Below are 14,512 nucleotides of genomic sequence, written 5' to 3'. Positions count from 1 at the left end.
TACATTGATCCAGTATATTATAGGAAAGGCTTAATTGCTGCATATCTTGGCTCCTACCATTGCCACCCACCCTAGATCAAGGGCAGACGGGTTAATTAACGATAAGATTAGATTAGATAAAATAAAGCTTTATTAACACCATGTAGGGAAATGTAGGTGTCATTGTAGCAACATCAGTGACAATGAAACAATTAAGAGGATAGGTAAGAGTACAACACACACAATGACAATGAAACTATAAATGTAACACATGTTTTATAACTGATAGGCTACTTTATTCATAATTTTAGATTGCCACTGTGATAAGTTGCTGTAATGGTTTAATAGGGAATTTGGCCAAGTCCTCTGCTCCTTTTAAAGGTATTATTATTATTAGACTCCTCTCTTTATAGATGCAATACAAATGTTCTCACAATTGTTGCTGAACTCGGATATTTACATTTTCTTCTGACAAAGACAGCCATGTATAAATCCAATGTACATAATTATGAATACATATTTTATTTAAGAAAAATCAAATGCATTGTTTATTATATTTTTATTTTGCAGAATAAGGTCCCTAACGCCTACATAAAGTAATTGGATGATGGATAAAGCTAATTCAGCTAGGGACTGGAACCTCTTGGGGGGCGAATTTGAAGCAGCAGGTGAACAGGTGCACACCTGCGAAAAGCATTCGGTTATGATATTTTATAGGGTGTAAAATTGACTACAGTGTGGGGCGTTCATGAACATACTCCCTATGGATGTCTGTCAAGTCTTACTGGAGGACTACAGATGTCGTGTGGGATCTGATTACACAGAAGTGCTCTGACTTTGGCATCAAATAAAGGAGAACACATGGGCCAACGACTCGCATCTAATCAGGATCCCACAATTTCAGCTGACACCACAACCGCAGATAAAAGGCTGTAATTGAGGCGTTTTAACCTTAACAAAGACTGAGCCGTGGTGACCTTTTGACATGGCTAGAGATCCATGAAGAGAGTTGTATTTTTATTGATTACACAACAGTCTGGATACTGAAAGTGAAATGTAAAAATAGGGTGTCTAAGCAGTCATGGTTCTGATAGTTCACACAGCTTTCCTCACACGATCCAGTGAGATATAAATAGGTGGAAGTGTCGTACCAAACTAATTTAAGTACTTGGACAGGTAAACAGTGAGTTAATGCAGAGAACACATGCCTCTGAGCTGCTTTGGACATTGATCTAATTAAGTTCACCTTACTCTACTCTTTCTCTGCTAACACGCATCTTAATTGATTGACCAACATTTTATTCACATCTCTAAGGTAATTAAAAAAATATTAAATCCAGTAATTGTCAGTAGATTTACCAATTTTGTGTAAATTCCACATCTATAATAAAGAAGAACATGTGAGAAAGTGAAAGCAGAAAAAGGAGTTCAAATAACAAAGGGTGTGCCGCAGACAGGTGTTGATTAAACTTTTACTTGGTTCACTTTAGGTCACAGTTGGGGGAGGGGTTCTCATTTTACGTGTGCATGAGGTAATCCCAAAACACACACACCCTTCCCAGTCTGCCTCCATGCGCAAAACACATAATACCCCATCAAGCTGTCTGTGTTTTCTCTTTTCCTCAGTCTATGTATTACTCAGTTTTTCTTGTATTTACATTAAGAATAACACTGCCTATCTTATAATGGCCTTCAGTTCATTGTCTGTGTATCTTCACCCTGTAGTAAAGAAAAATGTCTACATGACTTCTTGAAGCTGTGTTGCTTCCCTGATGTGAAAACTGGAGAGAGGGTGCTGCCCGGGCCTCATATATAAAATGAGGATATATTATGTTGACAAGTGGGAGCTCAGGAACTCTACCACCCCGATGAGAGGAGCTTTCCACTCCTACCCACAATGCACTGGAAACACAGAGGTGGCCATGCTTCTCTCGGTTTGGCATGTTAAATATCCACATTTACTCAAAGAAACATATGAAGTTGTTCGTGACTTCAAACAGGGCTTAAAATGACATGCTATTTTTTTAACTGCAAAATTACAAAGTGTATTACATTTACATTGCAATAAAGTAGTGATACAACTGAGATTCACCCAGCTCCTCTGCCTCCCTTTACACGGGGGATGGGCTCTATAGTGTGTGAGGTGGCTTTTGTCCCTTTGCTTACTGTACATATGAATGAGGTTGGACCGGAATGTCCACCCTCATGAATGTCAATCGTCTGAGGCCAGAGTTAAAGAGTCGGCTTCTCTGGTTGTGTCCAAGAGGACAATGGAGATAGAGAGCGGGGAGAAGAGATAGAAAGCGAGGGAACTGAACAGGAAGAGATGAGCTAACTGAGGACAAGTGCGGAAGATCGAGAGCAATTGAGACGGAGCATGAAGATGAGAGGAATTGAGAAATTAGGGAGATGCATGATGTGCCATCCCTGCAGAGGCTTAGCAGGCCCTTCCTCAACCACCACCTGCCCCTCTTTAAGCACATCCTGTCATTTAATACCTAATCCCTTCATTCACTCCAGTGTGTTTACTAACCATTGTCTCAACTCTCTTCAAGCTGTGGTCAAGAGGTGGTTCAAGAGTTCGCAGTGTATGGGGAGCACGCACTCGCAGTAACAGAGGCCATTGTGGATTTCTTCGCTCCTGCCAAGCAATTGTCTGAAACAGAGGGAAATCCCTGTGCACGCAAGTGAAGGAGTCTCTGGGCCCTATAGCTTTTGAGGCCAACATCAGAAACCTTCGTTGACAAGAACAAACCAATATTTAGGGACAGATAATTGAACCACAGTGCACTGACATGCCCTGTATTACCAGCGAGTTTAATTAAAATATATGTGTTTTATGTTTTTCTTCGTATCTAGCCATCACCTTAATCATGATGTAATCATTTAATAAAGCCAGTATGCTTTCAACTGTAGTTCTTTGCCAGGGCATTTAACAAACAAGCTAGGGTTGAGTTGTTAAATGTTTTGCTTTATTAATGATGACTTTAAAATGACAAGACTAATACATTTTTCCATTGCATGGCTCTTCTCGTCTCACTCTTTTTTTGTCTTTCATGAGCAAAAGCTGCGGATAGAACATGGTCCTGTTTTCTGTACCATGTCTGTCTTGGTTTGAGGTGAGCTAAGCCGATACTAGGAGCCGCAGATAAAACCCTGCAGACCACTGATTGGTCAGAGAGAATCCTCACATTTACAACATGAATAATTGTTTGTACAAATTCAATATCAATCAGTGGGAACCTCCACTGGTTGCAGAAATAAGTCAGATTCTATAGGAGTCTATATTGAAAATGATCTGATTTATCTCCTGATTTATTACATCAGTGAACATTTTCCTTATGACTTTTTTGTCTAAATCACTAGTGTTTAGACTTCTCCTATATAGCATGGTGTGCATTTTTGTAAATTATGGTCCCATTTGTAGTAAAATAGGAATTTCTATTTTAAAAAAAACAACTTCTTAATCCGTCCAATGTTAAGATATTTCAAGACAAAGGAGACCAAGCATGCCACACACAGATGTGGCCATACCTAAGGCATTACTTACTACTTCTCACTGGTGTGTGGTTAGTAGTGCCCAATGGATACGAAAGTAGGGAGAGCAGAAAGCAGAAGGCAGTCATGCTCCCTAATAAACAAAACAAAAAATGGTTGGGCAACAACATTATACAAATCAATAGGATCTAAAAAGAAATAACAGACATCTTTCAAATGTGTGAATGTACTGGTAATTGTCTGAAACATGTTGTTGCTGCTTTGAACTCAAACTTTATTATTTATTTTTTAATCAGTATAGCTGTCTCTTATAACAAGCTTTCGTGCTTGGGTAGGCCAAAATAATCACTACACAGTCTCCCTGCAGATGACTGGAGTCTACACAAAGTGTGCAATTTTCAAAGGAAGGCATGAGCTCCGGAAGGACAGTGGCAAGTGCATTTGTGATTGAGATGAATACAGTGTTTCCCCTTGTATCAGTCCCAGTGTCTCTGTGAGGATGTCCTGGCTGTTTTATGAGCAGGATGTCCTGTGTCAGCTCAGAGGAGTGCCTCTCTTTTGTCAAGCCTCTGGCTCTTATTGAACTGCCCCTGCCCCACATATCCTCAGAGAGCTGTAACTATCTCGCTTTATCTTGATTTTTCTTTCTACTGCGGGGCTTGTCCACTGGCTCACCAACAAAGCCACCAAACCTCATTATGAACAAAAACAAGCCTCGACTCTTCTGAAGTGGTGTGTGTGAGCTCTGAAGTAGGACATCAAAAGAGTGGGGAGAGTGACAGCTGGTCCTCCTCTTGGTCGGGCCCCCTGATAAGATCAGAGCGACAGGAGAACATGGGACCCAACAGGTACCTCCCTCCCACCCCAGCACCCGCTTTGCTGCTCCCATATGGCCCCTAACAAGTCCCTCTTCAACAAACACGTCAATTCCCTCTTGACTCCTCAGCCGTTTTTATTGCTTCCTAAAATGTGAAGGTCAGATTCTTGAGCATTTATTTACATTGAAAACATGCCGGTGACAAATGTGTTGTAAAGTGAGAATTATGTGTTTATACTATCAATATTATTACTTAATTATTTAATTTGTATTGTTATCTTGTTTTCTGTTTCACATGTATTTATTGAGTTTTTAGTGGGAACAATTCATTTATTTAAAAAACATGAATAAATAAAATATGTCTTAAAAATACACACAACAAGGTGTCACATGTATTTATTTTCTTCTCACATATAGTTAAATGCTGATTTGTATCTTTTTGTTGGAGCTATTTCTACTTATCACTTCCACACTGTTTGTCTGCCCTTCGTGTTTGACTGCTCTGCTTCTCCCAGCAGCCATAAAGCCGTTGGGAGTGTGCTCACAATGACCACTTGAAAGCTGGGGCTTCCTCCAGCTCCCAGCCTAATGGACTCTAGCCTTAACACCTATAAAACATGTTTTAGCAAAGACTCCCACTCGTCTCTCTCTATTGCATGTGCTCCAGTTAAAAGACAGGCTCAGCTGGCATGTCTGAAAGGGTCAATATTCTATTAATTTTATGAGTACGACTCTGTTTGTTAAGCTCACAGTTTTATGGCACCTTCGTCCTCTTCTTTCACTTCCGTGGTTTTCCTTTTCAAACTGTGTTTTTAATTGCTTCTTTTGGGACGTAGGAGGGAGAAAAAAATATAATCACTGTGGAAATAAAAAAAAGCTTTTTGCAAAGCTTTTTTCCAAAGCATCGTAGGCCGTCCAATTAAATGTAGTCAGCTGGGGGAAATTGTTTGTTGTGGGGAAAACTGCAGCATTTCCTTGGGGTCAGTGGTTTGCTGTCTGGTTTGTTTGCCTTTGTCTCCCATGTATAGTTAGTGGTTAGCTTGTGCTCCCCCATGAGGGACAGGTCCCAGCTCGCAGGTGTAGTGGAAATTATCCATAGAGAAACTGTGGAAGATAATAAGGCTCAGTACAACCTGAATTAGAATTGTGTCTCCTTTCTATACTCTTTTATTGCATTTGACTATATTTAATTTATGGTTTGATTTTTCGAGGCAATAAGCAAACAAACATGAAACTGCAAAATAAGCAAATGTAATTTTACTCCACCAGCACCCTGCAGGACACCCTGAGGTCCTATCTCTCCGCAGGGGTCAGGGGTCATGTAGGGAACAGACTGATCCTCCGGGCAGTATTAAATCTGTTTATCTATCACGATAAAGAAAGACAGGTTCAAACAGCTGTCACCATCAGACTAACCAGAACCAGTTTAGCTCAACATAATTGGTATAAATACATGGATTATAATATGCTTTTAAACTCGACTTATGTATACTGATATGCATGACAACCGAGTCATTATTAGGGAGGGAAAGTTTACACCAAAATATTTTGACTTACCTGTCATGTGAAACTTGATAATCACAAGCTAAATGAGGGCAAAAGTTTGAGATGTTGCATGGTATTGTCAGTTGTGTATGTTATACTGATGAATGGGTCTTTGAAACATGACACAAAAGCAACTCATGGGGGATGGATGGCCTTAACCCTTTGTACTGTGGTATTAGGGACAGTTGAAGGGGAAGGCTTACAGAGAAGAAATGGATCTTGTTGTGAGCAGGGGTAAGAGGTATTAAGGCAGGAGTGGTGGCTAGGTTCAACAATCAAAAATGTAATCAGAAAATCTTATTGTCTGTGTTTGGTTGATTTTGCAATACAAAATAAACTATTTTTCAGTGGAAGGCAATGGAAAATGTTATTTTCTTTATTCTTTGTGTTGATTTTGAAAGGGTAAACAGTGTTTTTTCACAGTGGTTCCTAAAGGCAACATATGGCAAGCCTTCCTTTATCTGCTCCCGGCTGTTAGCACCACAGCTTCCTGGCATAAATATGTTAAAAGGGTGGCAAGTGAACTTCCCTTTATGGCTCTCAAGATAAACATTAACACCTGACAGTGAATGTTCCCCTAGATAAACCAAAGATTCGTTTTTTTGCTATGATAGCAAAGATGAAGGGGCTTCTCAATGGAGGTTGATGGCTGTTTCATCACATTAAAAGCAAAGAAGTGGATAAATCTTACAAATCTGGACCACAGCTCCGTGAGAGGTCCCCCCCAGAGGCCTGGACGATGACATGTGGATGATATGTTTATATGGGGTGTGTACCGAGGCAGTAAATCACCACAGGCAGTGTGAGGAAGGATGACAGTATCCGGGGCCCCGTGTGTTTTTAGAGAGAAGGGGGATAGTTTGGGGGTATACCCTGTCCCTTTGAGAGAGGTTGACCTGGCAGGTTTGACCCCGGCGCTCCTTTGAACAGGACAACCCAGGGTGTCACTCTTGGTCAGTTTGGTGGGAGATTTGCACATGAAGGGCAGAAGATCTCAGAGGAGGACTGCAACTGAGATCCCCCCATCTTTTTTGACATGCGTCTTACATTAAAATAGAAACAGATGAGGTTCACATAAATGAAAACACTTTTCCTTGGAAAAAATGATGTGTTGTTAAGTGTGGTTTTACTCGTACCCTGAGGAGGTCAAGTTTTAACATCAAAGCATTGCTTAACCACTATCTAACTTCAGTTAACCATATGCTTAGTTGGCAGTGATAGGCCTTGGTTATCTATACAGTTCACAGAAAAATGATAATTAATAGATTCAGGTTCATGACAGGTTCATGCATAGAAAATATACATGATATGGGATTGATAAAAGGCTGTAAAAGAGCCATAAAATCTTGTTAACACTTTGTTAGTTCAAAGTACTGTAAGTGAGTCGTCGGTGTCAAAACATTTGATAAGATTTTTCTTTTTTATTGCATTGGTTAATTTTGAGAGTTGGGCTATTTGTGTTTTCTATTTGTCCTAAATCCGCCAAAATGTATCATTACATAATACATCATTGCATATTTAAACATAACATTTCAGAAAACTTGTAATACAAAAAAATTGCCTGAATGTTAGAAATGTTAGAAACTAGGGAAGCGCCGTAGAGATATCTTTCGGTTTAATGTTGTCCCCCTATTACCTGTTTGTTATCCCCTTACTCAAACTGAGATCAAAAGCAGCTCTGTTTTTCCAAGTGCTAATTTCAAACAACATACATTTGTGGTTGTTCTTTTCTAAAGTTGTGAGGTTTTATAGTTCAAACCAACAATTATAGTAGTTTCCGTGGGAACACTACACAATATGGTCTCAGTTAGGATTATGTAGTCGCGCTATATGGCGCCACATTAGAAATGCCATAATCATTAAATAAATAAGACAAAAGATGACAGACAGGGTGACACAGGCCTCAGAGGCTCCCGTCAGGCTGCTCTCCAGCACTCATTCAGTACAGTTTGACATCATCACGCTCATGGCTCCACAGCGGATCTATTCTATTGATCAGTGTGGGTGTGCTCTACTTGGATCAATGCCCATCCTCTTTGCAATCTGTGCCAAAAGTATATCCTCCCTAAATGAGATCGATGACAGCAAGACATCCTGCACAGGATGGGCATATGGAGGTGGATATCCTCCTCTCTGGTCCTTGAAGTTGTTAAAGCCAAAAGAGATTGGGATGAAAAGAAGGGGAAGGATGAGACAGTATGGGAGAGCTTTGATACTGGCTCTGCGTGTATCTGGCGTCCAGATGACCTGTGCTTGCAGAGCAGATTACTTTGACAGTTGTTTCTGGAGAGAGGACGGGGGTAGGAGGCGGGGGGTAATCTAAAGCTGTCTGGAGATCCTCAGCCATGCAACAGGCCAGAGCAGGTACGCATGTGTCAAAAACCCACAGAGCAGCCCTCCGAGCCTTATCTCAAGAATCCAATGTAGAAGGCCATGGAGCAGATTAGAGTATTTACATTTAGTGGAGATTTTTATCCTGACATTCCTTCAGAATTAGGCACGCTGCGAGCCAAGAGTGGATTCCTGTCTCACACAAATGTCCCTGCAGCGAGAGGCTTCTTATGTCAGCGGTGGGACAGACAGTGCATAAGCTAAAACTCCACGACCTCACACCGAAGGGCACTGCTTGGGCATATCTCAGTGTGAATCCACCTAACAAACACCCAGGCTCTCCAGGAGATCCACTGTGTGTTGTCATGGCAGTCCTCCAAACACAGTAGGGATGTATTTAGGGGCTTTGTATTTCCTGTGTTTACCAAGCGTCTTGGGCAATCCTGCAGTGAGGCACAGGATGCTGGAGTCTTTGGATTCTCTGTTGGTGGAGCAGCACACACAGGCAGAGAAGGGAAGCTAATCTTAGATGACAATAGTGTGCAAGGACTGAGCTGTTATGTCACTTCTACATCGTACTGGCTAGAATGCTAATGCCGCTCTTATCCTTCCCTTCATCGCTTCTTACCTCTCACATCACATCCATAGGAAGGACTCAATTCGGGACATTCTTACGCAGAGGTTAGAACATCTTGGTGCCATAAATGGATTTGTAAACCAGAATACCGGGCTTGTATTTATAGCCGGATCTGCCAGAGGACAGTAATCTGACCTGTTTTAAACTCACATTAGCTAATAAAACCCAACTGCAATCTGGGCTGGAAGTGTAAAGGGGCTTTTTTCCAGGTGTTACATCAATTTCCCAAACATTGTTCCTTTTCACCAAGCAAGTATACGCACCAGTAATGGACTACTGTAAATCCTTAGTGTACCATTGGGCTGACTGGAGTGGCGGCAGGGGAATAATTGTCATCAATCACCCTATTGTTAACATCAGATCAATTAAGAAGGGATGCGTGCTGGTGTTTAGCATAATGAAAGGACAAGCCCGCTCCCCTGTTGATGAAAAGATCTTTACTGGGAGGCTGTTTCTTAACACACACGTCCATATGGTGGCTTGATAGCTCCCACTGGAGAAGAAATTCTTACCATGTTTGATTAAAACACCAATAAATTACCAATGGCAGATAAATCTTATACCATATCAGTAAAAAAAAAACTCTTAGCTCAGGTCTGTTTAGCATCATATTATTGCAAAGTAGTTCTTATCTTATCTTATAATTGTGAACATGATTTGTATTTTAAATCATGTCTCATCTGTTGGCTCTATTACTGTTAGATAGATTGCAACAGTGTTTGGGGTAGTTTTTTCCACAGTGAAACACAAACTTCCCTTATCCTTTGCAAATGTGCCACATTAAAAAAGACATGGGTGAGTCATTTCTAAATCACATGAGATCTCTGTATACCAGTCCTTTGCGAATAGGGCTTTAGTCTAGTTTTGAAAAGGCTTTCATTTTGTATCCTAAAATAACCAATTATTTGGTTTGTAAGCCACAATTAATGGCATTTAAATCACAAATAAGTGAACATATATCAGTGGCATTATTATGTACAGTCTTTGGACACAGAAACCTTAAAGCTGCATCAGATTGAATGCACATGATGAAAATGAAGAATATTTTCCAACCCACAGAAATCAGGAACCTGAGAAACAGTGAGAGAAGTGTAGGAGTTCAACAAAGCACGACTTTTCCTAAGGGTGTATAATAATAAGAATATATACGTCAAAACCAACATTAATAAGAGGGGTTGTAGAAAAGATAAGGCAGAGGAGGACAATAAAGAGTTGAAGTGAGGAAAAATAAAATCAGATCAAAGAGTCAGCTGACTTTTACTTCACTACACATTCCTGGTGCTCTGCCATTTCCTCATAGCAAATCTGACATGGAGCCCCCTGCAGAGTCCCATCCTTCATCCCTGGATGAGTCTGCTGTCTAATGAGGGGCTTAGATTCAGAGCCATTACTTCACCACTGCCATTCCCATCACGCTGTTCAGCCGCTCTGCTTTTGCTTCTTTCTACTCTACTGTTCAAATTAGACTGACAAGCAAGCACTTAAATGCAGTTTTTTTTTTTTTTTCTCAGAAGTGCCTAGTCATTATAAATTGTACGAGTATTGTTGAGTCTACATATAGCGTGACACAAGAGGGGTTTGAACTTTATCAGCCTCAGGCCACTGTATTATAATACAGAACTAGTTGCATTTTTGATTTAACACGATTTGCTGTCAGAATGAATATGTACAAATGGGAAGACCTTGTTTCGATGTATTATCCTCAAAATGAACTATGAAACTGATATTTTCAATCAGACTGTAGATTATCAGGAAATTAATATTAACAAGGATGCATTTAATCAGCCAATTTTGTTCTTAAAAATGATTTGATTTCACTCTATAATGGACATTATGCATTTCCACTGCTAAAGCTACCCGACCTGTACTTATCAATATTGCACAATTGCACCCATAGTTGTCCCACTAAAGTGATTACAGGGAAAGCAATGTGATAAGCCTGTGCTGTTCTAATGATCATACTAAGATAACAGGTTCCATGCAGGTTATCAGCATGTAATTACATACATTATGCTGTCAAAGCAATGAAGAGAAAGCATATCGGCAAATTTATCCAATCTGTTTTCTTTTGTCTATTTCTGAGTTGAATGGCTTTTTTCAGATTTTTCAAACATTTAACAAATTATAGCGAACAGAAAACCAAAGACAGCCCAATTCCTTATCGTTCCAACAATTAGCAATCAGGGGGCCCTATTATGCTTCTTTTTTTTTTTTACCTTTCCTTTAGTGTCTATACAGGTTTGTTGTGCATTGAAATGGTCTACAAAGACCAAAATCCCATATTCCACTCCCCCCTGCCTGATACTTGATAGGCTAAGGGGCAGGACATCTCTAAGTGCTTGACAAATCACAACAGAGCCGGCCAGCTGACTGAGCAGACTGGGCTCTGGTGTTAGACAGAGGGTGAAAAGAGGTGCTGCAGAAAATACCTTTTTGAACATTAAAGCATGTAAACATGTCACAGTAGAGGCACAAAATACAATTATGAAACCTGAACATTTGTTTAATATTTCCTCTTTAAAGATAAAAGTGTGAAAGACTGAAAAACAAAGAGAGACAGCACTAAAACAGTGTTTTATCCTTAGAAAAAGGCCTCCTAGATAAACATCACATCCCTGTGGTGAGCAAACATTAAACTAAACATTAATATATATAAGAACCAATACTTAGATAATACCTATAATACGTTATATGATTATTATTTGTATTCCTTAAATACTCTGTAACTCCTGTGTTACCATGGTATAGAATTTCTAAATAACACCAATAATATTTGTTTTAAAGTGAAGGTTATGGGCATGGGCACGGGGCAACACACTTCACACAGCTCAGAGAAGAGTGTGTTGGGCTTTGAGTCCAGAGCAGTGAAACGAGTTCCTCTTTACACACTAACAAAACTGTGATGAGTTTTGGCGTGAGGCTCCTACCTCATGGTGTGAGGTGCTTTTTTCAGCTAACACCCTTTCACCAAATGTCAACTGGCAAATAAGCCCAGCACACCCCCCAAAAGAAGACCCTGATTAGGCTGACCCTTCTCTTTATATAGCGCAGGAGGCAAGAAGATGCTAAATGAAGGTAAATAAAGAATTAAAGACCTTTAAATGGTTGCAGCATTGAACAATACTCATCATTTGAAATCCTGCAAACACACAGATGCAAAGGAAGACACACACACGCACTATCTGCATGACAGTTATCTTATTTATGGTTTGTTTTTAACACAAACACGCAGACTTTGAATGCTTGACATGTTATCATCTAGCAATCACAATATGAATGGAGACAAGCAAGTAAAGGATATACACGCAAACATATCATCTGCAGCACAAAAGATCCTCATCTCTGACAAGATAAACACACAATGTGACCAATGAGACTCTGGTAAGTGGACAGCATTCCTTCATTGGCTTTTGAACTTTCTCTGCTGCAGGCTGTTTCTGCGACTTCAAGACTACTATTGTTCCAGTGTGGTCATCAACAATGACCTGGGTGTGTGTGTAGCTTGTCTGCAGCTCCACGCTCCTCTGATTCTTGTTTCGCCATGTGAACAGGCCTGAACGACGCACCCCACGTCAGTATTGCTCTCCCACAGAGACCTGTGTGAGAAACCAAGACATCCACAATGCTCCACTGGCAAACGACAATTCAATCCAAATAGAAGCTGTCATTTAAGTAATGCATGACCGCTAACGAACAAAATACAGTTTAATTTTGAGAGCTGAGGGAGAACAAAAACAGGTGGTTGTGTAATGCTTTTTTATGTCTATATTTCTGCAATTAATTCACATGTTCACCACCTCAAACTTTGCCGCAGGCTTTAATTCAGCTTCTTGGCAAGTAATGACCCAATTACCTCTACTCAACATGTTCACATAGGACAGCCAGTCACTGGGTTCAGCCCCACAGGTGTCCAGAGTACAAGCCTAGAAACATCAAAAGACATCTTTTATGATATTTCTTATGCTCTACTAGATTTGCCTATTCTGTTTACCAGAGACGTCTTTCTCAATGCTAAACGAAGCATCTTCTAACAATGTACTGCAAGTCCAGCTGGCTAAAAAAACAACCTGCACAGGCCTTTGGTTTCACACAATAAGACACAGTTGTGTTGTTGTTGGTATTTCATAACTCTTTCTGCTGTACTCTGCGTGACATATTGAGTCAGTTTAAGGACACTCAATTTAAGGACACTCAACTGAGTGCATTGCAAGAAAAAAAGAAAAGAAATGTGGTAAAGAGAGGGAGGTAAAAGTACAGGTTATGAGACTAATTACATGTTTCAGGGACAGGCAAACATTTTCCCATGAAGAGCCATGAGAACTCATTTGGTGTAATATGGCCACTTTCAACAGATTGTTTGCAAAACTGCCTTCAACATGTTTACAGTATAATGATGTGGTATTAAAGTGGCATACTCAAAACATATTGCAAGTATTGTATTAAATGTACATCACGCCGGGTCATTAGACAAAATACACAAACATTGTATATTAATGTAGTGCTTATAGATTGGATGTTCTCTACACTGTGGGTTTACTTTGTATTTGATAATATGTCGTTTTTTATTTGTGTGCTGGTGCATTCACAGTTTAGTTCCTCCTCTCCCCGGCTGACAATACTAATAGGTGTACTAATGAGTTTGGCTGGTAAGAAGACCTGCACACTTTAAGACTTCCTTGGCATATGGCTGCTCATCTTTGCTCCAGACAGTAATGAATAGCCAGTTTAACACACCAACTGCGCTAACCAGCAGAAAAACAATGCACATCCGATTGTTTACAGCATCTCATTTGTGTCCAAGGCCTAGGCCGTGCTGTTCATCCTGCATCTGCACCTCGGGCCTATGTCTGAGGGGACTACCCTCCCCCCTGCTGCGTCCACTCCTTGTCCAGTGTTCCTGGAAGACCGCGGAGGAGTAATCAATGAGTCATGTGTCCTGATTACAACCAACTCCCTATGGGGCATCTTCAAAGGGCTCCAGAGGAGAGGGAGAGAGGGAGCATTGCCCTCCATGGGGTAATTACAAGTTGGGGCTCCATAGTTTCTGCTCCTTTTTCTGTGGAGAGTCAGGCTTAAAGACAGACCAGTTAACAATTCACCCAGTCCTGTTAGCGCAGTGGGAGGCGCTTTCAACCAAAGATCACCGACTGGTGGGGCATGCCATCCAAAATTATACAAATCCCCCCTCATGCTCACACAAAAACACATGCTGTAGCACACTGCTTAATATGAGATTAACAAATGAGGTGAACACTGAAAAAGACAAAAACTAAGGGGAAATTACATCTTCAGGGTTGGTGCAGCTGAGTACATGCCTGTCTGCCTGTGCCAGGAAAACAAGCTGAGTGTTTATGAGTTAAAAGGGCCATAAAACTAGACAAACACAATTAAGCACTGTCTGTCTGGATGCCTTTAGGCCTCCTGTTTCTCTCCACTACTTCCACCTTTGGCTTGTCCAAAAATGCTCGCACATTTCTTTCCTCAATAAAGTCTTCACTTGCTTAGATTGGAATACTAAATCACATGATTGTTTTGCTTGTTATTGTATATCATATTATCTCAGGACTGAATGAAGCAAGCAAAACCAGTTCTCCAAACAGCAGACCTCATAATGGTTTTAATGTTGATATAGTCAGTTTGTTTTTCCAGTTTCGTAACTGTCAGCACTGCAACTGAAAAGGCAATAGAGTTGTAATTAATGTGAT

This window comes from Trematomus bernacchii, unplaced genomic scaffold, assembly GCF_902827165.1.
Source record: "Trematomus bernacchii unplaced genomic scaffold, fTreBer1.1, whole genome shotgun sequence".
In the NCBI taxonomy this organism is placed as follows: Eukaryota; Metazoa; Chordata; class Actinopteri; order Perciformes; family Nototheniidae; genus Trematomus; species Trematomus bernacchii.
Note: the sequence above shows the minus strand (reverse complement) of the source record.